Genomic DNA, 27,422 nt, shown 5'->3' with positions numbered 1-27,422 from the left:
TTTATCCTATATTTTTCAATAGAGGTTTATATTTAATAAACATTTTATTGTTTTAAATACATGTTTTCGTGTTATATTTTGTATCGATGGGAGGGACTCCCCTTTTTTATTATGTCATACTTGTTTTCATATTAATTAACAGGAGGATTCCCCTTTCATTATGTCATACTTTTTTTCATATTAACAGGGGGGTTCCCCTTTTTTATTATGTCATACCTGTTTTCATATTAACAGAAGATTCCCTTTTTTACGTTAACCATGTTTTTTCGTATGTTTTTACAAAGAGATTTCAGTTAAACGATAAAACATTTTTTGTTTAAATAATTTATTTTAACAAGAAAAGTTTTTACAAAGAGTTTTTAGTAAAACAATATAAAGAAAATGTTTTTTAATGGGATAGTATAAAGATACACTTCTATATACATTACTATGTACATATTATGTACATACGAATGGGATAGTATAAAGATAAACTTGTGAGTAGTACATTACTACTCACAAGTATGGCAAGGAAACTTGACGCAAGCACAGCGTTATGACATTGAAAGAGTGCAGAAACGTGCCATGAAGATAATCCTCCCAGAATATGGATACGATCAAGCATTACAAGAATGCAATTTAAAGACGCTGCAAGAGCGCAGGGATGATATGTGTATTGACCTTATTAATGTTACTACAGTCCCATAACCTTCATGTATTGCTCCCTAAAAATACTCGGAGATGAGAGGCAAGGAAACTAGAACAAACCCAGAGAAACTCTACAATATCTCATGTCAAAGTGAAAGATCCAGTCGTAGTCCACTAGTATATGCAATAAATAGATATAAGAGTAGTTTAAATTTGTAAATATTATAAACTCATTTTGTACTTCCTATAGAATTAGATGATTTATATACTTCCTAGAATAAGGTTTATTAATATTTTGATGATCACTCGATTGTATATATGTATATCTTAATAGTTAGGAAGTTTTATTAGTATAATGTTTTATACTCCAGGCATATTTTTAAACATTAATGCATTATTCTCAAAAGTGTAAACATATCAATAATTTAGCGTAACTGCTATTAATATGTGTAATAAAGACCATTTACCATTAACCTGGTCAAATCCTAACCCCATCTCGTATCGATTTGTGAATACAAGACCAATTGATTCTCTATCTGATGCCACATCAACTTTGGGGCACAAATTGATGCGAGAAAACTTTATTTCTCACTGATATAACTGATACGTATGTTAACAGGTCGCATTGTGCAAGAACCTACTTCTGCCAATTTAGTGGAAAGAAGTGTCCAGAACGGAGACTCCTTATGTCAACCATTATTGGCGAAAGCGTAAGTTACAATCGAATTTATCTTACAGTATATACAATTCCTAAAAGTGGGTAAATTAACGAAGAAGTTTTGTTGTATATTTTAAAGTTGTATACTCTTACACAGGCGCATGTATATGTTTGATCCATATATGACTGACTGCTATGGCTCACTGGAACACATGCAGTTGTATATTCATACACAAATTTAAGTTAAATAACTTTTATGAAGTACGGTGTGGCTAAATCTTATAAACAATACAAGAATAAACATTTTCTGGTTATGATTTATATTTTTTTTAGGAAACGGCTCTTTCTGGGTTTTTTGCGGCAAGCGATTTAAGTGATGCAGTTTATGATTCTCTGCTGAATGACATGGAAACGTATGCAAAAATGGAATTGAAAGGAAAGAAGGCTTCTAAAAAAGCTTTGAAAGAAGGCACTGCATTTTTATGCAAGTTTGACTTTCTTTACATCAAGTTGAAATGTTTGAGGGGTGATCCAACTCCGGACGAAATACTTAACCTGCTCAAAAAACGTATAGAAAAAGAGTTCTCTTTGACAGAAATGGAGTCAGAGATCACTATAGATTGAAAGAAATGCAAGCTTTACAAAACTACTTTGTAAGCAAACAGATTGCCTTTCTTGAATGAATTTCTTCTTAAATGATATTACTTTGAAAATATTTCTTGTCATTCTGGTGATTTTGTTTATTCACCAATTTTTTCTGAGTGCAAAATTTGTAAGGTACTTATACAAGCCTATTCTAACCATGATTTACAAAAATTAAATTTAAAATCCAGAATCATCATAGTATGATAGGAAAATTGTTTGTATTTAAGCTAACAAAACATGTTATGTTTATTATCCTATATAGATATCCAACTTACACATCTGAAGAGGTTCTTCAGGGTTTTCAGGGAAGCATTGTTCGGGGTGTAACAAAGGAAACCTTCCGACAATTTGTTCAAAGAGCTTTGGCAGAACAATCAGCACAAAGCCCAGGTTTCAACATTTAATGGAGCAAGTCTGGTGTTTACAGACTTGCCAAAGGTAAGTAGGTTGCTCATTCCTTGCTTATGTCTATGCAAGGTTGGCTGGTAATAAGTTCAGTTACAATTGAATTTCACAACAAATCAATGTATGATCCTACTGTAACTGCATTCATTTCTCCTGTTAAACAAAGCTATAAATATGTAATTTATGATTTGTTTTTACTTGCACTACTAAAAGAACTATCACAGTACAAAATATGACGAAAAAGTCAGCACAAATAACCGGACTTCCGCTAAAACGAAAAACGGCAACTTTTCATAACTAATCAAACTTGATAACTTTACTAATTTGGAAGCTATTTGGAAACAAACCGGAGTAGTTTTTTGGGACAGCCAGTATAGTATAAATAAACCTCTAACTAGGTGGTCTTACAGGAAAAAATATGAAATCGTGAATTTTGCCATTTTCTAAAAATTGACTAATTGCAATCTTTGTTATTTGTTTTATGATGTACAATTAGCTTTTTTCTCAAAAGTTCACGCAGACCTCGAAAAAATCCCTTTTCTTTTGGGAAGGTATAATATTTTCCCCCTAGTAACGGGCTTAGCAACCAATGTTTACTGTTAGAAAACTTGTTTATTTGTTGGTGTATGAAAATTTCTTTTTGTTTCACCCCTCCCCCATACAGGAGAATAGTTCTAGTAGCTGCTGACCACTTTTAACGTCGTCCATCCCCTTGTTTTGCATATTTTCCTTCGCTTACTATACAAAGTTGAATCAACATATTTCGCGGTGAATTTGTTGCTAAGATCATTCTTAACTTTTGCGCTTTGGGATTGGTCTTTGTTGCTTCACTTTATTATATTTTTGTTGTGAAATGCCAAGGGAATACAGGAGAAGTAAGAAACGAAAGTTTTGCGGCAATCGCTATGATAATTCAGCGAAGAAAAAACGCGTTGATACTGTTGATGGGGATACAATATCGGCCGATCCTTCAACTTCCGCAGCAAATGAAGCTGTTCTAAATACATCTGCTTCAGCCAAAAAAAAAAGTTATTTGCTTAAGCGAATAAACATTTTATTGCTTTCGTGGGGATTATAGGGGCTATTCAAGGATTGTGGGGAACGTGGAATGGGGTTTTTGGTCATATATTCATCGCAATTAAACTTGTACAACCTGTTCATTTTCCCGTGGAATATTGCGACATTTCAGTAAATTTACATATCACGATTCACGTGAATACGTGAGCCTACCGTATAAAAGTGAGCATGAACTGTTAGTTCAAGGTCATTGATTTAACATTTCGACTCTCAGCCTGAATATCGCTCATTCACCCTCCCTCCACTGACCCCTTTTGCGTTTCCTACTTTATAATTGACTTCACGTGGGGCGTTTTTTAGCTCCCCACCTTTTCTGTGCTTGGCATAATTATAAAATATTGTAACAATTTTCTGTAATTTGCTACATTTGCTTAATAAACCGGCATTGTGTTTTGGCACACTGCCATTTATTTATCCAAACCGGAGTATGTTATAATTCTTTATAATACGGTCCTCACACAGAAAACAGAGCTCACCCGGTCTATCATTGCCACCAGAGTATTGGTCTTCATAAATTTATTTTACTATATGAGCTGCACCGCGAAAGCGATAAATTGGGTTTTCTGACATTCCAGATGACAGTAGCTATAGCGAACAAAGCCAAAGCACAGATGTAAGTGGCTATCGGTTTGTTGACCTTCAAATAATGTCAGAATTTGTGTGTGAGGTGTGTTGTAAGGAATGTGGCAGTTCCTGCCTCGTACTTGAAGACAACCCTCGAGAGAGAAAAGGTTCTGCCTCCCATCTAAGAGCCCGTTGTGAAGCTTGCGGGTGGGTATATACATTTTACACTTCCAAGAAGGTAGGACACTCGTTTGACGTGAATAAAAGATTCGTTTACGCTATGCGAAGCCTTGGTGAAGGACATACATCAGCCAAACGATTCTGTGCCTTGATGGACATGCCACCCCCTCTTCAACCAACTGCATACAGGGATTGTAACATTGCTTTGGCCAAGGCAGTAAAGGCAGTGGCTACAACCACCATGCTAAATGCTGCTAATGAAGTGAAGAAGGACCCAACTAATCAAATCAACCAGTGTTCTGTATCATGTGATGGTACTTGGCAAAGGCGTGGGCATTCCTCACTGAATGGTTGTGTAACAACACTATCAATGGATACAGGAAAGTGTTTAGATGTTGAAATCTTAACAAAAGTTGTCATGGTTGCAAAAGTAGAGAGAGAGAAAGATTTGGAAGAAAAAGCAGCTAAGAAGGAAGTCCATAGCAAATGTAAATAAATCACAAGGGTTCATCAGCTGCCATGGAGACTGAAGGCGTAAAACGTATATTCCGAAGAAGGTGAAGAGGATAGGAAACTTCAGTAACTGAGTATTTTGGGGATGGTGATAGCAAGGCACATGCTGAGGTAGAAAATATCTATCATGGAATAAAGATTGCAAAAAAAGAATGTGTTGGACATGTTCAGAAGCGTGTTGGATGCTTTGCGCAAACTAAAAAAAGAAAACAAAGGTATTGGCGGGAAGGGAAAGCTTACCAAACACACTAATAGACAAACTTCAGAATTACTATGGGATTGCAATCCGTAGCAACTCTGGGGATCTCAAAGCAATGAAAGCAGCCATTTTGCAAGTCTTTTTCACTGTGTTTCTTCAAAGAAGAGAAATCTGCATACCCACTGTCCTGATGGACCTAAAGTTGGTGTAGATTCAAACAGGATAAAGCAAATAATACTAAAAAATATATGCCTGGACCTGGGCTTCCAGACAATATTATTAAGTTGATCAGGCCCATATATGAAAAGACTCAGCAGTGATGAGCTACTGAGCAAATGTTTAGATGGCAAGACGCAAAAATCAAAATGAATCCTTGAATGGGATGATCTGGAATAGGATTCCGAAGAACGTTTTTGTCGGTGCCAATGTTCTGGAACTTGGTGTATTGATGCTGTGGCACACTTAACATTGGTGCAGAGGCTGCAGTTAATCTTCTTAAGGAAGTGAAGTTGAAGCCAGGAAAGTTTTGTGTAGAAGGGCTGAACAAGATTAATAAAGAGCGAGTGAAGAGGGCAAATGTCAAGGCTAAAGAATGTTCGAGAAAGAAGAGAAAGATATTACGAGGCCAAAAGAAAAGGAAAGATGACAAACTAAAGGAGGAAGAGGTACTACATACAAATCAGGAGGATTTTAAGGAATTTTTGGTAATTGGCTTGTTTTTATGTCAATTCGAACAAGTTTAATGCAGTAAATTTCTTGTAACTTAAACTTGATGCTGTTTTTCCAGTTTACGATTTTGATACATTTTGCGATATTCAAAACATGATAACTAAGAAAGTATTTGAGCAAATGCTGTGAAATTTTCAGTATTTACAGTTTCTTGAAATTCTCTAGAGATGAACTAGAGGAATTGTTTGGTTGAATTAAAACAAGATATTATCATTAATGTAACACAATATCCTGTTTTAGCCACCTTAAGTAAGATTTCACAATGACCTTTTACAACAGAAGGATAATTCTAGTTCATCTCCAAGACAGTCACTTTAGCAATAAAATAAAGCTTTTCCATGTTTATATCATTAATATATCTTTAGTTATCATGTTTTAAAATGTGCCCTATTTTATTGGGAAAAAGCCTGTTATCTCTGTAACCATGGTAACCCAATTTACTAAGTTGTGTTTTTAGTGTCTCACTTTACCTCTAACAACTTCCCAAAGCAAAAAGTTCAATTTGTTTGAAAATAAGGAAAATTTTTTTTTCCCTGTAAGACCACCTTAATTCATGAGGGGGTATGTGCCCTACGTAGTTTAAAGAAAAAAATGTGGGCGCTTGTCTTCTTAAGGCGGATTTCCACTTACAGCGAAATCGTTCGCTAGCGAAATATTTGCATTTTTTCTTTTCAATTGAGAACAGTCAAGTCGAACTAATTTACTTATGCTGTTAAAATTCAAAAGAAAATATGCAAATATTTCGCTAGCGAACGATTTCGCTGTAAGTGGAAATCCGCCTTTATTGCCATATTAGACAGCAAATTGTTATAGTAACTATTAGTCACTATTTTTATCCATCTACCATCAGTTTTACTTTTTGATTTCAGGAAGAGCTGTCTTTGCAAAAAGATTTTTTGACAAGGGTCAATTTCTCCTTCAATATCCTGTTGAACTAATCACAGCAAAGGAAAAGGCACAAACAGAGGAATGTTTCGATATTACTTTAAATACAGTGATAATGTTGCTTTGGTAAGATTTTCGCATTTGTATTACATAGAATACAGAGCTCAGTTACATTAGTCAGAGGCAATTTACTAAAGTACGATAAGATGCTTTAAACGCTAATGCCGCCTCAGATGAAGTGAAATGAAAAATTTTCTGGAAAAATACAAATACACCTGCGTACAATATATACATACAAATACCATACTATTGTACTATACCTTAATATTTTACGAATTGATCCATGCACTTTTAATCTTTTATCCGCACCTAGATAGCTTTCTACACGCGTGAAACGCTCAAATTAATTCAATATTGTTGAAAACAACATAAATAATGCACCTTATAATTTTATATAGCTACGATGCGACCGATGAGCAAATAAGCGCGGCGTTAGGACGTCTAGTAAATAATGCCGGTAAAGACGACATATTAAACGCCAAGATGAAAGTGGTGTCCGTAGAGAATATTCCTACACTTTGAAGGAGCAGAGAAGGCAAAGGCGGCAGTGGTAATTCGTTGCCAAGCGCTGAGAGAACAAAATGCTGGGAAGAAAGCGGAGATAGATGATTTGCTGGTGTTGTACGACGCCGAGTGGCATGATAAGATATCGAGGCCCGCGCTTGACCATCTCGCATTTAAGAAACATAATCAGCGTTTCCACAACTTATTTGCATAAGGCTGTCCTCATGGGGAGATGGTAATGAGAAAGAGAGAAACAAAAAACGTTTGAAAAGAATGCATAATATATCGTATTAAGACTAACCCTCCCTCCCTCATTGTTGACATTTTGAAGGAAATTTTCTTCAATTGTGGAAACGCTGAACACATAATGCTCCTCAACTTCCACCTATTAAGGAAGATCTGTTGGCCATACAAAAGTACGTGTTGGAAAAAATCACCAAATTGACGAAGAAAGTGAATGAGGACGTCACAGTTGAGAGATGGAGAAAACTGGCGGAGGTGTGCCTTACAAGGCTTATCATGTTCAAAACACTGAACTGTATAACATGGAAGGTTACCTCCAGTATCTATAAGTGAAGCCAAAAATGGCGGCTTATAAAGCTTTCTTGGGCGTCATTCTCAGTCTCCCAAACGCGTTTTTTTCGCGCGGTCAACTAAGGCGCGGGAAATTTAAAATGCAAAGGCCTGCTACTTTCTTCAATCTTTTCTACGTACTGTTCCCAAGCAAAAATATATTAGGCGTTAGTGTAAAAAGCTGATAGGAAATTCAAAATGTGAAACAACTGCAAGTTGATAAAAATGCCACGTTATTGCGTGGTACCCCGCTGTAAAAGCAACGACCGAAAAAAGGAAAATAGGCCTGTATTTTTTCACAGGTAAATATAATTTTACTGTAAAATAAATTATGAAAGTATTGTATAAAACGCGAGCTTTATAGAATTTATAGTTGAAAAGCATCCCTAAAGAATTTCATTGGTCTACCTAATGTATGCGCCTATGTTTAATTTTGTTTGGGGCCGGGGGCTTTAAATTTGTTTTGTTTTGGGGGCTTTAAATCAGTTTACAATAAAAGCGCGCGAATTTTTCTTGGGAAGAAAGAAAAATGGCGACTGTTGTTGTTATCGTAACTGACAAATATAATCAACATTTCGCCGTTTTATCATGACCCTATCATGGTTTAACTAAAGCAATTGTCTGTCATTTTTTCCCGTACTATTTTGTTCAGATACAGTTTGTAGTTGATCATTATTCTCAGACAGTAGCGTGTCAGCCCGACGATTTCGTCCGGCTATGCTAATTTTACCGTGTTCACAGAGTGTAAAAAAACAATGCATTTCTAAAGAATAAATAATGACAATGATTTGACATTTGCATAGCGGGACAAAATTGTCGGGCTGGCTACGCTACTGTTCTCAGAGCAAATAGAAACTTCTGTTTGACGAAGTCGTTTTTGTGAAATATAAAAATTTATAAAAATATAAACACAAAAAAACAACCTTTTGAATAATAAATTGCTTTATTTTTCTATTCATAATTATATGATGGCCTTTAATATGTTAAATCCAAGTATAAAAGTGTATGGTTCATTAATTTAAAGTATACAGTTGACCTAACCGCATAAAAGTGTAAAATCCAAGGCACAAGAAAAAAAAATGCAATTTGTCATTAAATAGATTCCCAGTGAAAAATACAGATTTAATCACAAAGTGGGAAAAAGCAATAAATAAAGTTGATAGACAAGGAAATCCCTGGAAAGCAAGCAAGTTCAGCCGCATATGTAGCAATCATTTTTCGATCTCTGATTATACAACAACCAAAAATGGATCAACTGTTCTAAAAAAAGATGCTGTGCCAACACAATCCCTCACCATCAATACTAATAATCATCAAATATCACACCTCCAAAGAATGGACATAAAGGAACTAGAACTATGTTTAAAGCAAGAGAGAAGTTTGGAACAATCCAGCCCCATGGAACAAGAAGGTCCTTCAGTAAGAGATGTAATGAGTGACCATAACTATGCCAAGCCCCCACAGTTTTCACACGTGGTTGAACCAGTAAAAGCAAAGGAAACCCCATGTCAATACATGAGAGAAGTTAAACGGCGACGAATAAAAGCATTACAGCAAAAGCTAAGACGACGAGAAAGCAAAGCAAGAAACATGAAACAGCTCATTAACACTCTGAAAAAGAAATTGTTCATCAAAGAAGAGGAAGCAGAACTACTGCATAATAACTTTGATGGTCTCAGTCTATCCTTGTTTAACAATGCTATGAAGAACAACAAGGCACCACCAGGTGGTAGAAGATACAGTGAGGAAATTAAAGAGTTTGCAGTTACAATACATTTCTACTCACCAGCTGCCTATGACTTCCTGCGAACCATCATTCCCCTCCCTGCTCCCTCGCTGATTAAACGCTGTGCAAGATCAGTGGACTGTGAACCTGGCTTCATAACCGAGGCTTTGAACATCCTGAGATGTGAAATTGAAGACCATCCAGAGAAGATAGACTGCTGTCTGGTGTTTGATGCAATGGCAATCAGGAAACAAACAATGTGGGATCCAAAACTGGATGAATTTGTTGGCTTTGTAAACTATGGCCTAGCACAGATAGAATCACCAGAAGTTATGGCTTCGGAGGCCCTAGTTTTTGCACTGGTTGGATTACGCAGTCACTGGAAGTGCCCCATTGCATATTTCCTCATCGATAAGCTATCAGCATCTGTTCAGGCTGAACTTGTTCGAAAAGCTTTAATCCTAACAGCTGAAATTGGTCTCAAGGTCTGGTGCATTACATCTGATGGCACTTCATCCAATATTGCTACCTTCAAGCTGCTTGGTTGTGTATTTGGATTGACATACAAATCCATGATAACCAAGTTTAAACATCCAACGCTTGGTTATGATGTTTTTGTTGTGCTGGATCCTTGTCACATGCTGAAGCTTGCAAGAAATACCCTAGCAAGCCTCGAATCAATATTTGTGCAAAATGAAGGAATCCATTGGAAGTTCTTCAAGCATTTGAATGAAGTACAAGAAAACCACGGCATGAAGCTCGCCAATAAGTTAACCACCAATCACATCAAGTACGAGAAGCACAAGATGAAAGTAGACCTTGCTGCACAAACCCTCAGTACATCTGTTGCTGATGCCATCGATTTTCTGAACATCGCTGAAAAAGATCCCAGATTCCACAACAGTGAAGCCACAGTCACATTCATCCGCCATTTAGATAAGGTCTTTGATATTCTTAACTCCAGGAATCCTTTGGGAAAGAGAAGCAAGCAACCTTTGAAGTTGATAAACAAGAATACCTGGGAAGCAGAACTTTTAGAGATTGCAAATTACTTGCTGTCATTAAAGTCAGGTGATGGTCAACTGTTGATTAAACACAAGAGGAAAACCTTCATCCTGGGCTTCGTGGTCACAATCAAGTCTACCATTGAGATGGCCACAACCATGCTAACACAGCAAGTCAATCCATTCAAATACCTCCTGACCTATAAATTCTCGCAGGACCACATAGAGCTGCTTTTCTCGTGTATTCGTGCAAGAGGTGGATGGAATAACAACCCCAATTGCCTTCAACTGAAGTACACGCTCCGAAGAATGTTGCTAAAGAATTCAATCACTGCATCGCGAAATGCAAATTGTCAGATCCTAGATCAGCACTCTGTAGTGCCAGTCTTGCATACCCAAAAGCATCGTTCTCCTTTGAAAGACAAGCCTACCACAGGGGATGACCATGAAGACGACAGCCAAATACATGCCATGATGCAACATTTGCAAGTAGCAGAACACTTGGAGTTCACTATGTATGTGCTGCATTACATCTGTGGATTCATTGTATCGAAGCTGGAGAAGAAAATATCCTGTCCACAGTGCATAGTCAATATTACAGAGTCACCAAGTCAGAGCCAAGAAAGATCAGATCACGACTATTGCTCTAAAACCACTGACAACATGTATGACAATGCCTCTACATTTACCAACTTTGTGAACAAAGGTGGTCTACGCCTCCCTTCTGTACTTGTCCTGAAAGTAGTGTCATATGCAGAACAAGTGTTTAAATATTATGTATCAAGTGCCACCAACGACAGCATCACCAAAGAAAAAAGGCTGAAAGAGAAAATGGTAACAGAAGTCAGCCAGCATTTTGCCGAAATTGACATACCTAAAAAAGAAACTCATGAACAGTGTTTAAATGAGACATTATTTGATAATCACAATCTCTGGTTAGTCAAATGTATTGCTGATCAGTTCTTCAAGTTAAGACTGTTTACCTACGCCAAAACCTACAATGAAATTATTGTGAAGAAGGGACTTCCAAGTCAGAGGCATCAAATGAACAAACTCATTTTGTTCCAAAACCAATGAATGATTGAGAACTTGAAATATGTAAATAGTGTAAATAAATTTAAATTATAACATAATCATGTAAATAAACTAAACATTTGAATAAGAATGACATCCTTGATAATAAAAATTTTCAGCATTATTTATAAATTGTAAAGATTTATGCAAAAATCGTTAATACAATATTTTAAATATTTATAATCGAACAGTCGAACATGTTGAGTCGTTGACTTGAAATAAAATATTCATATATAATATTAAATGAACATATACTTGCCTTTTGCAAAATGTAATTAGCAGATTTATTAAAAAAAACGAAGTTGAAATCGTATTCCTTCTTGTTTTTAATTAAATCAATGAAAACGACACGCCTCGCCGTTTGCAATGTAATAATGATAAAGTTTGACGATTGACCGCGCGTTTGGGAAACTGAGAATGACGCCCAAGAAGGCTTCATGACCGCCATTTTTGGCTTCACTTTTGGATTGCGTAATTCCTTTACTACAGCCATTGCATGTGTGTAGTTCATTTGTAGTTTATGTGTAGTTCATTCTAACTTTTTAACATGGCAAATTTATAAAATAAAAAATAAAATAAGTTAGCCTTCCATGTTATACAGTTCAGTGGTTCAAAAAGCCAAGAGGTAATTACTTCTATTCCTGAAAGTTATATCTTAGCGTGGTGATTGAAAGGTCAATTAAGTTAAATCCTGTTCATTAGAGGTCTTGCAAGCTTTTCGAAACCAAACATTCATAAAACCTCTAGATTTTAACACAATTTCTAAAGAGTATTTCAAAAAGTTCATTTTAGTTTGTATAAGTTCAAAGTACTGTGATTCGTTTTCGAGCCAAATATCTTCATTGGTGTTATCTTCGTTCTAAAACGGGCAATCTTTTAGGTTAGAAGAAACGCAAACCCATGTACGCATATTTTAAAGTGAAATATTGAGTGAAGCATATTTTTGTCGTAAAATAGAAAATAGCCGAGACAGATAAGTTAGCATTTCATTCTTCACAATTCTATTCCTCTCAGTTGGAATCCAATGACGCAATATTGTTGAACTATGTAAGTTATGATAGCTGCCAACATAGCTGCTAATGTATTCTCATACAGAAATATTTTTATCTTTCTGCAGATGGCAATTGCTCAAATGCAGCTAAGCACATTCCAGCAACGCCCGAATTGGAATAATGCCCACGATAAAGAAATCTTGGAGTCTCTTTCAAGCAGCGAACGGGAGCTATGTAAACGGTAAACATAACTTATTATTAACTTAGTGCGATGCCTGTGCTATTATAAGAAAGATTAGACCTAGGCTTTCCGCCAAGGATGGGATTTTTGCAAATGAACCGAATTCCGATATCTCACTTCAACGAATCGATAATCGATCAAAATTAATAAAAGGTTTATAATCTGCATTACATAACTTTTAAGTCGTTTCGAATTTCAGTTGATTTTTTTTTGTCAGCCTTTGACACTATGGGCCTTGCGGTTGATAAGTATCATATCAACCTCGTTCTTGGTGCATAACCTATAGAAGAGGGTTAGATTTCTCACATTTGTGAAATAAAGATGATTTTAAATAATTGATTTTTATTTTGAAATCGTTGAAATTGGCGAAATTTAGGTTAAATTGAAGAGTGAACTTCTCAATTTTCGGTCCCTATTTTTTATGTTAAAGAGCCACCCATCAATACCTGAGGGCCAACATATTATGGCTTTCAGAAGGCCACAACCAAGAATGATCGTAAACCAAATGGTAAGTGTTGCGCCATAGTAACTCTATTTTGGTCCTTTTGACTGGGAGTGTAGAACTCGTGTCTCATATTTCTCCCCTTATTTTCCATTTTAAAGATCCAACCATCACCAACTGAGGGCCAGCAGATCATGGCTAAAAGATCTCAAGCCAAGATTGATCCGTCAACCAAATGGTGACGCCATAATTACTCTATTTTAGTTCCTCTGACTGGCTGTGTAGGACTCGTGTGTCACCAGGGAGCAGAGATAGAATAGAACAGTTTTCGGTCGTCTAAGAGTCATGAGCTGTTTTGACATTGCTTTCAACTTGTGCTACGATTCTTCAGACATCAAATGTATGCAGAGAATCTACTTTACAGTGGCTTGTATGCCTGGCCCACTATAAACTATTGTATAGCATGCATCGCATATTAAACCACGTGAAACATCATTTGCTTGGATAAATTGCAAATTGTTTTGTCTGTCTGCAAGAGACTCACTCTTTGTCTGAATCTAAATTCTGTTCTTGGCTATCCGACGCAACCTCTGCTGGTCTAAAAAAAGTTGGCTATAAAGCCCTTTCCTCTCCTGGGACTAATCGCAGTTCTGGTGTGGCTATTTTGTACCATCCAGCGTATAACGTCGTCAACACGTTCAAAGACCAGGCTGGCCGAATTATTTGCGCTGAATTTGAACACGATGATATATCCCTCCAAATATGTAACATTTATGCACCCAATCGAAAAAGAGAAGGCTCAGAATTTTTTGAATCACTTTATGCTATCCTCGATCCAGATACTCCTATTGTACTATGCGGAGACTTCAACACAGTGGTTGATGCATCTTGTAATAGGTTTGGCAGCAATCCTGACTCTATCTGGGGTTATAACTGGTCTACATCGCTGAAGGACCTAATGTCATCCTATGACCTCAATGACTTCTGGTGGATCCGCCATTCAGCAGTTAAAGAAGTCACATGGAAGCGCCCCAATGGTCAGCAAGGCTCACGAATAAATATGTTTTGGATTTCCTCCTTACTTTTACCTTACTTTTAAGCGGCTAAACGCTTACATTTATTAAAGGCCTTCAAGAGTTATGGTGCACCCAGGAAGGATCTCAAAGCCTTCTACTGCGCCGCGTTATTAGATCAACTCTGGAATACGGTACACAAGTATGGCAAGGGAACTTGACGTTGATATCCACAAATAACAGCTTAATATAAGAAATCCCATTTGGAGCGCAATTCACAAGACAATGCAAACCATTAGTTAACACGAACAGATAGAAAAACAGTAGCAAGTTAATGTTCTACTGATCAATGCCATTTGAATAAAATTACCCACAACAAAGTAAATTAATGTTCTAATTGATCTTTTCTGGTTCCAAATTGCACACATAACCAACTTGACGTTGATATGACAGTTGCACTGACGCGTCTACCAACAGCGCAGGCGATAGCAAACTCGCGTACAAACAACTATGCTAAAATTTCTTCGGAAATAACGATTAACCACAGAACTAATCCAAAGTTTTACTCACAAAATCACCAAAAATGACAAACAAAGTACAGATAGATGTTGACAGGATATTTATCTGCAACCATGTGCAAATGTAGTATTCACTGCGCGGATGTTAACTTTTTTTTTTACCAAAACACGGAGCAATAAATTTGCTTCCGCATGAACGCGAGTAATCAGAGAAGGAAGATTTTCATGATAAAATACGCATTTGTCTGATCACTTTTATGTCACGTGAGCTACCAGCGTTAAAATGTTGTACCTTGGATAATCATCTCCAGTCTCCCCTATTATTTGATGATACAGTTGGCTGTATTCCAGAAACTGATTCAGAAAATGAGGTAACTGAGAATGAACTGTTTGACCTTGGAAGGATCTCAACGCCTTCTACTGCGCCGCGTTATTAGATCAACTCTGGAATACGATACACAAGTATGGCAAGGGAACTTGACACAAGCACAGCGTTATGACATTGAAACAGTGCAAAAACGTGCCATGAAGATAATCCTCCCAAAATATGGATACGATCAAGCATTACAAGAATGCAATTTAAAGACGCTGCAAGAGCGCAGGGATGATATGTGTATTGACCTTATTAAGAATATGTTACTACAAGTACCATAAGCTTTATGTATTGCTCCCTAAAAATATTCGGAGATGAGAGGCAAGGAAACTAGAACAAACCCAGAGAAACTCTACAATTTGTCATATAAAACTAAAAGATTCGGTCGTATTCAACTACTATATGCAATTAATAGATATAATAGTAGTTTAAATTTGTAAATATTATAAACTTATTTTGTACTTCCTATAGAATTAGATGATTTATATACTTCCTAGAATTAGGTTTATTAATATTTTGATGATCACTCGATTGTATATATGCATATTTTAATAGTTATAAAGTTTTATTAGTATAATGTTTTATACTCTATAGGCATATTTTTAAACATTAATGCATTTTTCTCAAAAGTGTAAACACATAAATAATTTAGCGTAACTGTTATTAATATGTGTAATAAAGACCATTTACCATTTTACTTTTATAGCACAAATAGCTCTGATTTACCGATAAATACACCGCAAATTGAGAATACACAATTTATAAAGCATACCGTGATGATAGCTCTTTTTGGTTGGTGTAATTCAAGTAAACACCTTAATTTAATCAATATTGTTGGCTATGCTTTCAGACAATCATTTCCAAAAGTAGTTGGGACACTTGCTATTTTTAACTAAAATATACTATATAGGATGATTTCCATACATCTCCACCCCCCTCCCCAATCAATGTTCGTTTTCAAATCCAAACACGTTTAAAGGGCGCGGTGGATCTGGGTTTGTGTTATAAATCGGTAATTTGGCAATGTGTCCCAACCCTTTTGAAAATTATTGAAGGTTTGAAATGTCTTTTGAAGCAACATGGGGAGGATAGCCTCATTATCATTTTTCCCAAATGAAATACTTGATGTGGGTGAATATTTCTCTGCCAGTATGTTTCGGGTGCATTCCATGAGTAAAATGATCATAATTCCAAAACAGCCTTGAAGATCCCCCCCCCCTAAACCAGCACGACTGCCACGAACCATTTATACCGAAGAACAGAGCATATTCGAATTTTTTTTCGGTGTAGCCCGATTGATCTACGAGAATTTTCCCATTAGATTTACCCCAAATTATTTATAATTGATGTGCGTGAAATTGCCCCATCTGTACGTTTCAGGTGCATACCTTGAGTCAAATGATCATAATTCCTTAGACAGCATTCGGGCCATGGGTGATGTAGCAGTAATGGTAAAAATTTCCAATCATGGCGAATTATGCAACGAATTATGCTAAAACAGATAACAGCGAGGTTTAGATTTTACTTTCATTACCACTACCTCTTGCCAATCTATTGAGCTCTGAAAGATCTGAGGTTAGTCTGATAGATCTATCGCAATTGATTGGTTCATGTTCCCTTAATGGTAGTGCCCGCGAAAGCCAAATTTGGACCTCGTTGTTTGAACAGCGCCTAGAAAACCAGTGGAAGGAATACGACAAACCAGCTTTGTGAAAATTGCTTGCATAATAATGTGCACAATTTAACAGCCTGAATCATTCGGTAAACAATAACTAGTAACAACAATAGGACAAAATTCGGGCAATTGATATAAAAAGTAGAGCAAAATATAGCGATGAAAACGTTCGCAACTGTTTTAAAGATGCAGATACATTGGATTAACGACATGTAAATTCATATATAAAAAATATATATATTGGAAATCTTGTTTCTCAAAGCATTTTCAAAATAATTTAATCACACACATTCGTATGGATAGCCGAATGAAGAAAAGGCAAGAAAGGAAAAAAGAGATAGATGTTGGGAATGACAAAACAATTACGAACCTGACCTCGAATACGTATACTGCAACTTCCTACGTTTTGTAGGGTTGACAGACATCCCACCAGCTGTGATTTGAAGTGCACAGCTTTTGGAGAAGGGATTTCAACCTTCAAACGAGTTCCTAATAAGAACACTCTCAGGTCAAATTTTGAGGTCATCACCATAACAAAAGGGAAGCAATCTGAGAAAGCCTGAAGGTTTCACGATAAAAAATTTTAGAATTGCGTGTGACCTTGTGTTGTGGTATAGACGAGCATTCTGTTCCAAAGATGAACTCATTGCTTGATAAAATGGTATTGTTCCAGCACGTGGAAGGCTCTGTGCGGAATAATAGTTGAATACCGGTGTCAATTGAAGGTTGTGGTTATTCCAGTGTCAATTGAAGGTTGTGGTTATTCCAGTGTCAATTGAGGGTTGTGGTTATTTCATTGTCAATAAAAGGTTGTGGTTATTCCAGCGACATTTGAAGGGTTGTGGTAATCTCAGTGTCAATAAAGGGTAGTGGTTATTCCAGTGTCAATTGAATGGTTGTGGTTATTCCAGTGTCAATTAAAGGTTGTGGTTATTCCAGTGTCAATTGAAGGTTGTGGTTATTCCAGTGTCAATTGAGGGTTGTGGTTATTTCATTGTCAATAAAAGGTTGTGGTTATTCCAGCGACATTTGAAGGGTTGTGGTAATCTCAGTGTCAATAGGGTAGTGGTTATTCCAGTGTCAATTGAATGGTTGTGGTTATTCCAGTGTCAATTGAAGGTTGTGGTTATTCCAGTGTCAATTGAAGGTTGTGGTTATTCCAGTGTCAATTGAGGGTTGTGGTTATTTCATTGTCAATAAAAGGTTGTGGTTATTCCAGCGACATTTGAAGGGTTGTGGTAATCTCAGTGTCAATAAAGGGTTGTGGTTATTCCAGTGTCAATTAAAGGGTTGTGGTTATTCCAATGTTAATTGAAGGGTTGTGGTTATTCCAGTGTCAATTGAAGGTTGTGGTTATTCCAATGTCAATAAAAGGTTGTGGTTATTCCAGTGTCAATTGAAGGTTGTTATTATTCCAGTGAGATTTGAAGGGTTGTGGTAATCTCAGTGTCAATTAAAGGTTTTGGTTATTCCAATGTCAATTGAAGGGTTGTGGTAATCTCAGCGTGTCAATTAAAGGTTGTGGTTATTCCAGTGTCAATTGAAGGATTATGGTAATCTCAGTGTCAATTAAAGGTTATGGTTATTCCAGTGTCAATGGAAGGTTGTGGTAATTTCAGTGTCAATTGAAGGTTGTGATATTTCTTGTGTCAATTGAAGGTTGTGGTTATTCCAGTGTCACTCAAAGGTTGTGGCTATTCCAGCTTCAATTGAAGGGTTGTGGTTATTCCAGTGTCAATTGAAGTTTGTGGTAATTTCAGTGTCAATTGAAGGTTGTGATAATTCTTGCGTCAATTGAAGGTTGTCGTTATTCGAGAATCAATTGAAGGTTGTGGTAATTCCAGTGTCAATAAAAGATTTAGGTAATTCCAGTATCAATTGAAGGTAATTCGTAGGTAGTAATTCAATTTTTTTCCCAAGAAAAGGCAAATATTTCAATTTTATTAGAATATTTCAATTTTGATATTTCGATAGACTTAGACCGGAGGTAACGTTCGTATGTTGGTATTCTCCAGAAACAATGCAATTGAATCAATGTTTAAGACATGTGTATATCGTAGCTGGTAAACTTGATATAATCGTTCAGAAGAAGCGTTCAAACATCGTCACATACGGGCCCTTTCAAGATAACCTTCCTGCTGAATTAGCACATTCTGGATACAGGACAAATACAAAAACCCCGAAGTGAGGAAAGTTGAAAATCATGCACATATTGATAGTTATTAACATATACCTTTCAACTGAAAACAATCGTTTTAGACAATAGCCTTCCAAGATAGACTTCGGGTGGTAAAGGACGCCGTTCACTGCACAGGAAGGGATATTTTGAGCATCTCATATAAAACGCATAACAAGCGTAATCTTAAACAATCACGTTATAATGTTTCGTTAAAAAATATTCCTCACATTTCATTGACATGTACATTGAGATCAGGATTTTTAAGGCATCATTTCGACAACGATATAACAAATGGCAAATGACCATTCCAATATTCTAAAATTGCTCAGTCAAGGATGCCATAGTTTTGATCGCATACGCATCACATTCCAACAATAATACTTCGTAAATCCATTGGATCCATTTTTCTAATTTAGGCTTTGCTTAAATGTAGTTGTCCTGCACTTTTGTTATCGAGGCTATTTCGTACCACGACCTTTACGAAATCACTCCGTATTTCTACGAATGCTCGATGGTAAGGTCAGAATCTGTCGAAGCGAAAGTTCTCTAGCTTTACCACAACACTCAGTGGTCTTTATTTCCGGTGAGTCTTATTTTTATCATGGAAAAACAAGGTAGCTAGCATGTGATATTTAAATTGACTTGTTGCTGTATGAAGAGTAATGGTACCTAGACGAAAAGGATTTTTATTGCATTGTAAAGCAATTACAATATTAAGAGGATTTCTCATCTTTCCTGGGTGTTTTAAATTGAAAATGCCTTTGGTCCCTGAAAGAATTTTTTTCCCGATATTTACAGAAATATCTGTGCAATTAAATGATTGAAAATTTTATTCAAACGGGTCATATCGACCCATCTTTTCAGATGTAATATGACGTTATAAATGTTATAGAATGTTTATAGCATGATTTTGAATAAACCTCGGCATGCATTGAATGTGGCAATAAAAAATCCTTTCCAAAAGGCATTCAAAAAACGAACCATGTTGCTTGTATTGTGTTTGTGTGTGGACAATATGTTGTAGAAGTTGTAATTAAGACCGCGTCCTTCAGGCAAAGATGAAACTGGAAACGAAATGTTTCTGTTTTAAAAATGCAGAAAGATGAAAATCATGAATGATAAACATCACACTAACAAGTCATCTTGACGAATGCTTTGACAAACAAAGTGCATCGAAACTCAAATTGCAGTGTTTAATTAAACCTAAAATTTCGATGAACTGACATATCCTAGACATATATTGTATCCGCATCAGTAAAGGTATGTTCATACGATCCAATTTTGTCAGATCCAATTCACTTCTCATGGATGTTTTATAGTCTGTTGCCTTGCAAAGTACATGGGCAGCAAATCAACTTAAACCAATGCAGAACTGCTTTATCAAAAACAAACTATACTCCATACGTCGGACGTGAATTACATCCGACGAAGTTGGATCGTGTGAACGGGCCTTAAAACGAGTTTTTTTGTACTTGTTTACGCCGGGAAAATATAAAAATCCTCACGCACTCAGTTGAGCGCAACGTTAGTTCAAGCACAATATGCAAGCAACTTCCTCAAAACCCCCAAAACATTTTATATTTGCGGCGCATTTTCATGACTTTGCGAAAAAATTAGGATAGTGTTCAGAAAAGCAACAGACTGGCTGAACAAAAATTAATGAATGACATGTGCAAAAAAGAACCGCCAGCTGCCTTTTGAAGCGCTGCGGGGTTGGAAAGCATTCCAAATTTCGGACTTGAAGGCATTTATAGAGGACTTCTACCGTGAAATACTTGTACATCCACTACAACTCAGCCTACAAAGGAGGACACTATGAAAGACGAAAAACATTGACCCAATCACAGTCTTCTTCTTACTCGAGTAAGATGGCGGACTTACAGGAGTTACAACCTTCGAGTTCAATCTTCGAGTTTTCTGCCGGTGAAAAAAGAAAACATCAAAGAGGAAAGAGTATTTCGCAACGAGAAATACTACAAAGGTTTGCCTCTTCAAAACTTTCCATAAGTGGAAAGCGGTGAAAGAGGAGAACGACTTAAAGAGTGGCCGAGATGTTGTTTGATTTGTATGGAAAAGTGTCAGGTAAGAAAACATATTTAAGACATAGGATATATTAGCTCAGTGTTAGAAATCTGTTAATTCAACCTGGTTTTTTTAGCCTTGAATTCGTAAATATTACAGCCACGTTGACAATGGACGCGTCATGACAATGAAAAAGGGCGAGTTAGTCCTAAAATCACAGGAAGATTACCATCGTAACGCAGTGTCTAATCAAAAAGATAAGTTTGATAGATGTTGTATATGTATGCCAAACTTCATGCTAGTATTTTAAATTGGCTCTGAGTTTTAGCATTTTAAACAGACTAGAATATTCAAGTTATCTGGCTTTCGGGGGCAGTACACCCCCCCCTGATATTTGCAAAGTTTATGAAATATATTTTTTGTATGTCTTAAGACCTGTTCTTTGTAAAAAAAACAACTTTCATTCATTTCAGGCAATTTTTTCTCTCAAAAATTAAAGATTTAAAACATACTCTGGAAATGCCATTTTAGGGTAGACAGCTTAAAGTACGATGTGACATAATATTTCGGTAAAGCACTTGAGAAAAACAACGGCCTATTACTGCATTAGATGATGGAAACATTGAACTGGCTAATGAACTTGCAAAAGACCATAATGTGTAATTGCAACGAAACAATCAAATTAAACTCAGCATTGATAAAAACGTACCAGGTCAAAGTCAAACTGCTTAATGTTTCTGGAGGTGTTACGATAACATACCCCCCCCCCCCCCAGAAAAACGAATTAATAAAGAAGTCAAACAGATGAAGATAGGTGCAACCTATAAAATCTGATGTAAATCATTGCATATTCGAGTAGATTCTCTTCTTTCATCGCTCGTAAATTCCTGTTTGTGCCTTAATATTCGAAAATGATGAATAACACCGCTGCTATCGACGCAGTGATCATTTGGACAAAAAATCTTTCCCAAATGTATCGCTCGGTGGATAGGCCTTTCAATTTCATCGAGTACGGTTATTTGCTCATTTGCATCTACAGTATTATGCACTATGAATATGAATAAATCTTCCGCCGTATTTGTTGCCCATTCTGCCAGGCGCTTCATTTGCCGCGTCCTCCCCAAGCACCCCTGCGCGCTCGCACATCTTAGCTGCAGATCTCTATATTACGCTGAAGGCAGCCTTTATGCTTTTCATAAAATGCGCCTGGATACGAGGCTGTGACAAAAGACTGTGTGTAACACAAGTGTACAACACATTACAGAATATTTAAATCAGACCGAAAAGAAACGTAAACCAAATTGTAAACAGTTGCAAACCCCACGGACCTGTATCTACAGAGACAATTGGTCGTTGGTGCAAAGAATTCTTAAGAAATGCAGGGGTGAATACTCAAAAACGTAAAGCACACAGCACAAGAGCAGCCTCCACCTCTCATCTGGCATCTAATAACGTTGACATCATTTCGATTCTTAAAGCAGTTGGCTGGTGTCAAATGAAAGGACATTTCAAACTTATTATCACAAGGAGATTGAACAATCCTCCTTCAATTTTGGCTCAGTGTTACTAAATAGTCTATAATCAATAAATGTTGTGTTTTTACACAATTTGTACTTACTTAGACCCCGTTTACACTAGAGCGAAAGTTTCCGGATTCATCACGAAAGCGGGATGTTTTAGTACCGGATTCATGTTGCTGTTTACACACGCAGCAACGAATCCGATAGAAAATGTACTCGGTTTTAAGCCGTATCCGGAAACTTTGAATCCGTAAAAGTTTGTGGAAACTTCGTATCCAGAAACATTTGAATCCGGAAAATTTTCTTGTGTAAACGCTTTGCACGACAAATCCGAAGAAATTCAATATGGCGGATACTGATGTTGAAGATGTTGCCCTTTTACTTAATATTCTACAAACTAATATGATATATATAATGCTGGCTATCGATACATACAAAAGAAAACGCAAAACGCTTCAAAACATCGTTATGAGCTCTATAGTACAGAGTTCCAAAAAAATACGTAAGCGAACGCCACGTCGATGTTGGATAAATCCAGGACGCACAAGCATATGGTGGGAAAACTTGCTTAACCGAGTATCCCCGGAAAATGAGTGGAAAAGAAACTTTAGAATGTCTCGAGCAAACTTTATGCTACTATGCGATGAGCTTCGACCCTTCATTGAAAGAGAAACAACACGAATGAGACATCCATTATCTGTTGAAATGCAAGTAGGCATAACTTTGTACTATTTGTCTGATGAAGGCAGATATAGAAAGGTGGCCAATGCATTTGGAGTAGCTAGGTCGTCTGTATCCAAGACTGTGAGAAGTGTTTGTGTTGCAATTACTGATTTTCTTGGACCAAAGTACATTTTAATACCAACTGCTGAGAAAGATTTAAATGAACTGGTCAAAAACTTTTATGATTACCATGGTTTCCCACAATTTATTGGGGCCATAGATGGTACCCACATTCCGATAAAAGAGCCAAGTGACAATGCTAGTGATTATATCAACAGGAAGGGATATATATCACTTAATGTTCAAGGTACGTACGTAAATGTTCTATAGAATCCTATAGAATATGCTATAGCATATTCTAAATCCTATAGAATATTCTATAGGACTTCTTATCCTATAGAATATTCCATTGCCATATTCTATAGAATTTACAGATCCTATAGAATATTCTATAGGACTTCTTATCCTATAGCATATTCCATTGCCATATTCTATAGAATTTACAGATCCTATAGAATATTCTATTGTGAATGATATATTCTATAGAACATGCTGTACACAATAATCTATAAAATGTTATACAGAATGTGACTTTATGTAAAAATTAAGGCAATTTAAAATATAGCAATTTTAGTACACGAAATGTGTTTTCATCTGTCTAGAAACACAAAAGTTGAACAGCATCATATTCGTATTTTGTGTGAGGTCCTCTCGACATACTTTTTAAATCTTAATGCTAAAATTTTCCGCAAAAATCATTCGTTTTGTAAAGACAAATCACAAGTATTTTAGACATATCTGTTTCATAATATGCCTGTTTGCAGGTTAGATGGCGGGCGTTTTGCCCAAACAAGGCCGCAAAGTTATGTGGGACTTGTGTAACTGACACGCATAACGCATTATTTTCAAATTGTGAGCGCGTCTTTGTCATTCGTTCAACGTTTTATAACTGATACTGGTAGAATTTAGCGAGTTTTTCTTTCGTATTTGAACATAAAACGCAGTACTTGAATTTGTCGATGAGGAGTATAGAAGGTTGGTGAAACGCGCTGGATTATGTGAGAAGAATCAGAAGATTCGGATAATTTTGTGAATGGTACATGACTATAGACTAGGATCGTGAGAAAGAAATTGTGTCAAGGCCATCAGAAAATTTCTGAAAGGTTCCATTGACCCATCTACAATTTCAACAATAACATGTGAAGCTAAAGTATTGGAATTAAGTGGTGAGTGTGTTTGTAGTTATATGCTATAGCCTATATGTTTGTGCAGGCAATTAACAAATATTCTCTATACCCTTTATATTGTATATAGAATACTTAATTTTTAATATATCATTCTAAGAGTGAATATAATGTCTCAAGTGTTTAATTTTGCATTTACTATTAAATTTGCAGATTTGCTTATGTCCAAACATCATACTATAAACCAAAGGTCAAAATGGTATAATTATATTTGTAGGTGCCCTTATGTCCCAGTGTCTCAATAACAAAGACTCAACAGAAGGTTTTAAAAGGAAAAGGCAATTAATTTTAAAGGATTTTGTGTACTCAATATTATGGGTATATTGTGGAGCCGGGAGGTTCTGTCCACACACTCCATGACAGGAAAGATCTCCAATGCATTAAAGGAGAAGGATGCCAAGCCACAACTTGACAAGGAAAAAGTCAATGGCATATGTGGTAAGCTGATAACTTATTTCAGTTAGCTAAATATATATTGTATACTATTTCATCACTCACAGCATGGTAAGACAAGTCCTGCATTTTTAAATAATTTTTCAATCATATTCCTTAATGTAGAGTATACTTCAAAAAGATATGGTTGTCCTGCATCTAAAGTACGTGTGACAAGTAATGCTAAGAAAATGCTAAAAAGAAGTCCTGCGAAAAATAATGAACTGAGCTACTGGTCAGACAAACACTTTAAAAATATCCAAAATATAGAATAATAGACAATAATTAATATTACCAAAATACATTACAAACAAAAGTATTCAATGTTGCACAACTTTTGATGTACTGATACATATATGCCAATATTTCTAATATATATCTTTTTATTCTTGAAGTGATTTTCATCATTGATGTTTTCTCATGGCTAGACATAATATATTGGTAATATTGCACAGAAGAGTGAATAGCACATCTTAATTGTGTAATATTGCATGTTCTGTAGAATATGCTACTGTATGCAGCATATCCTATAGCATTCTATAGCATCTTCTATAGAATCTTCTATAGGATCTTCTATAGAATCTTCTATAGCATCTTCTATAGCATCTTCTATAGCATCTTCTATAGAATCTTCTATTGAATGTTCCATAGAATATCCTATAGAATATTCTATAGAATTAGTGCCAAAATCTTTTAGAATACTCTATAGGATATTCTATAGAATATTTCAATAGAATATTCTATAGAATATTTTCGTAAGGTACATGTGACTACAGATATCGGTTTATTGATGTGGTGTGCAAATGGCCTGGAAGTGTACACGACGCCCGGATTTTTAGGAATTCAAGCCTAAATACAAAGTTCAGAGATGGTACAATTCCCCCTTGTTACAAAACAATTGTAGATGGGGAGGATGCAGTACCTATATGCATACTAGGCGACCCTGCATATCCATTACTTCCATTTCTTCTTAAAGAATTTGCTGGTGGTGGCACTACACCTAGTGAACAGTTCTTTGGATATAAATTATCCTCAGCGAGAATGGTTATTGAATGTTCATTTGGACGATTAAAAGCTAGGTGGGGAGCTTTGAAGAGGTCGATGGATATTTCTAGAAATCTTCCAAGTGCTGTTGTTTCTTGCTTTGTACTTCACAATTTTTGTGAAGTGCATGGTGAGACTGTTACTGAAGATGCAGTAAGAGATGAATGCAGGTATGATAAAGAATTTCAGCCTTCTACAGTCCACCCAAGTTATGGAACAGCCATCGATGAAACAGCTGGAAAGAGTATCAGACAAATTTATGTGAAATACTTTGATTAAGGTTATATAATTTTACAGATAAAGAAAATTAATCTTTTCAGATCAATCAGGGAAAGTGACTTATTATTACAAGAGAAACAGGCATTGTAATGGTAGTAAAAAGGAACATGACTAATGTGTGTGTGTGTGTTGCAGGACAATGCAAGTCCTAAATCTTACTGTTTTTCATCATCCATTATATCACAATTAATGAATACTAAGTGTACTGATTAGTTGCATTAGCTGTCTTTCCAAGTTTTTTACTGGATTACTGCCCCCCCCCCCCCATCATATCATTAAAAGTATTCCTAAATTTTATCTTAATTGCCTCTTTCAATGTTGTTTATATTCTCAATGCCCCTATATCCAATGCTCAGGTATAGCTTTGTGGCTTAATAAATATCATGACAAAGTTAAACCTTAATTCACATTTTTATTGTGAAATCAGTTTTTCATCCTTAGCATTTGAGCATTAACAAAGAATCCCTTTGGTTGAAATTATTTGTTTAACATTCAAACTGGTAAAATGTTCACAACCAGGCACAAAAAGAATACATATCAGAGAATTTTTGTTGTGGTTAAAGGTGCCATGCATATGTTTTCATATGGTGGCATAGTTTGTTAAATGTTGAATTCATCATCATGCATGCCAATTTAAGCAGCAAATGTTAATATGAATAACTTTAATTATTACACTTTCAATTTCTTTAAACATAAATGCTATGACTAACATTTGTTTTTAACCCAAAATAAATATAACAAAATGTGAATAAAACTATTCCTTAACATTTTTAACACAAAATCCCTTGCTCACTAAATTTGTTTTAGCCAAGAAATTATGTAAAGAAATTATGTATCCTTACATAAAATGTGAAACTGTTATGACTAACATTTGTTTTTAACCCAAAATAAATATAACAAAAATGTGAATAAAACTATTCCTTAACATTTTTAACATAAAATCCCTTGCTCACTAAATTTGTTTTAGCTAAGAAATTATGTAAAGAAATTATGTATCCTTACATAAAATGTGAAACTGTTATGACTAACATTTGTTTTTAACCCAAAATAAATATAACAAAATGTGAATAAAACTATTCCTTAACATTTTTAACATAAAATCCCTTGCTCACTGAATTTGTTTTAGCCAAGAAATTATGTAAAAGTATAGTCTTCCTCATCCTCGGCAATGCTATATACAGAATTAGTAGCACCAAAAACATTAGATTGTTGTGATGTACTTTCACTTGCTCTGCTTCCATGTGGTTGCATAACAGTGCTTTCACTTGCATGCCTTTCCTGTGGTTGCATACCTATGGCCGG

The 27,422-nt window shown here is 35.9% G+C and overlaps 1 protein-coding gene across 1 annotated transcript in view; it reads right to left on the bottom strand.

Annotated features, from left to right (window-relative positions):
- LOC114538007 (telomerase reverse transcriptase-like) overlaps nt 1-27,422 on the bottom strand; it is a 40,816-nt gene that overhangs the window by 891 nt on the left and 12,503 nt on the right. The gene's annotated exons all lie outside the window — the stretch shown is intronic.

The sequence above is a fragment of the Dendronephthya gigantea genome, unplaced genomic scaffold (genome assembly GCF_004324835.1).
Source record: "Dendronephthya gigantea isolate DGI-Jeju-01 unplaced genomic scaffold, DenGig_1.0 000172F, whole genome shotgun sequence".
Taxonomy (NCBI): domain Eukaryota; kingdom Metazoa; phylum Cnidaria; class Anthozoa; order Malacalcyonacea; family Nephtheidae; genus Dendronephthya; species Dendronephthya gigantea.
Note: the sequence above shows the minus strand (reverse complement) of the source record. Positions and strands in the feature narration are given on the sequence as shown.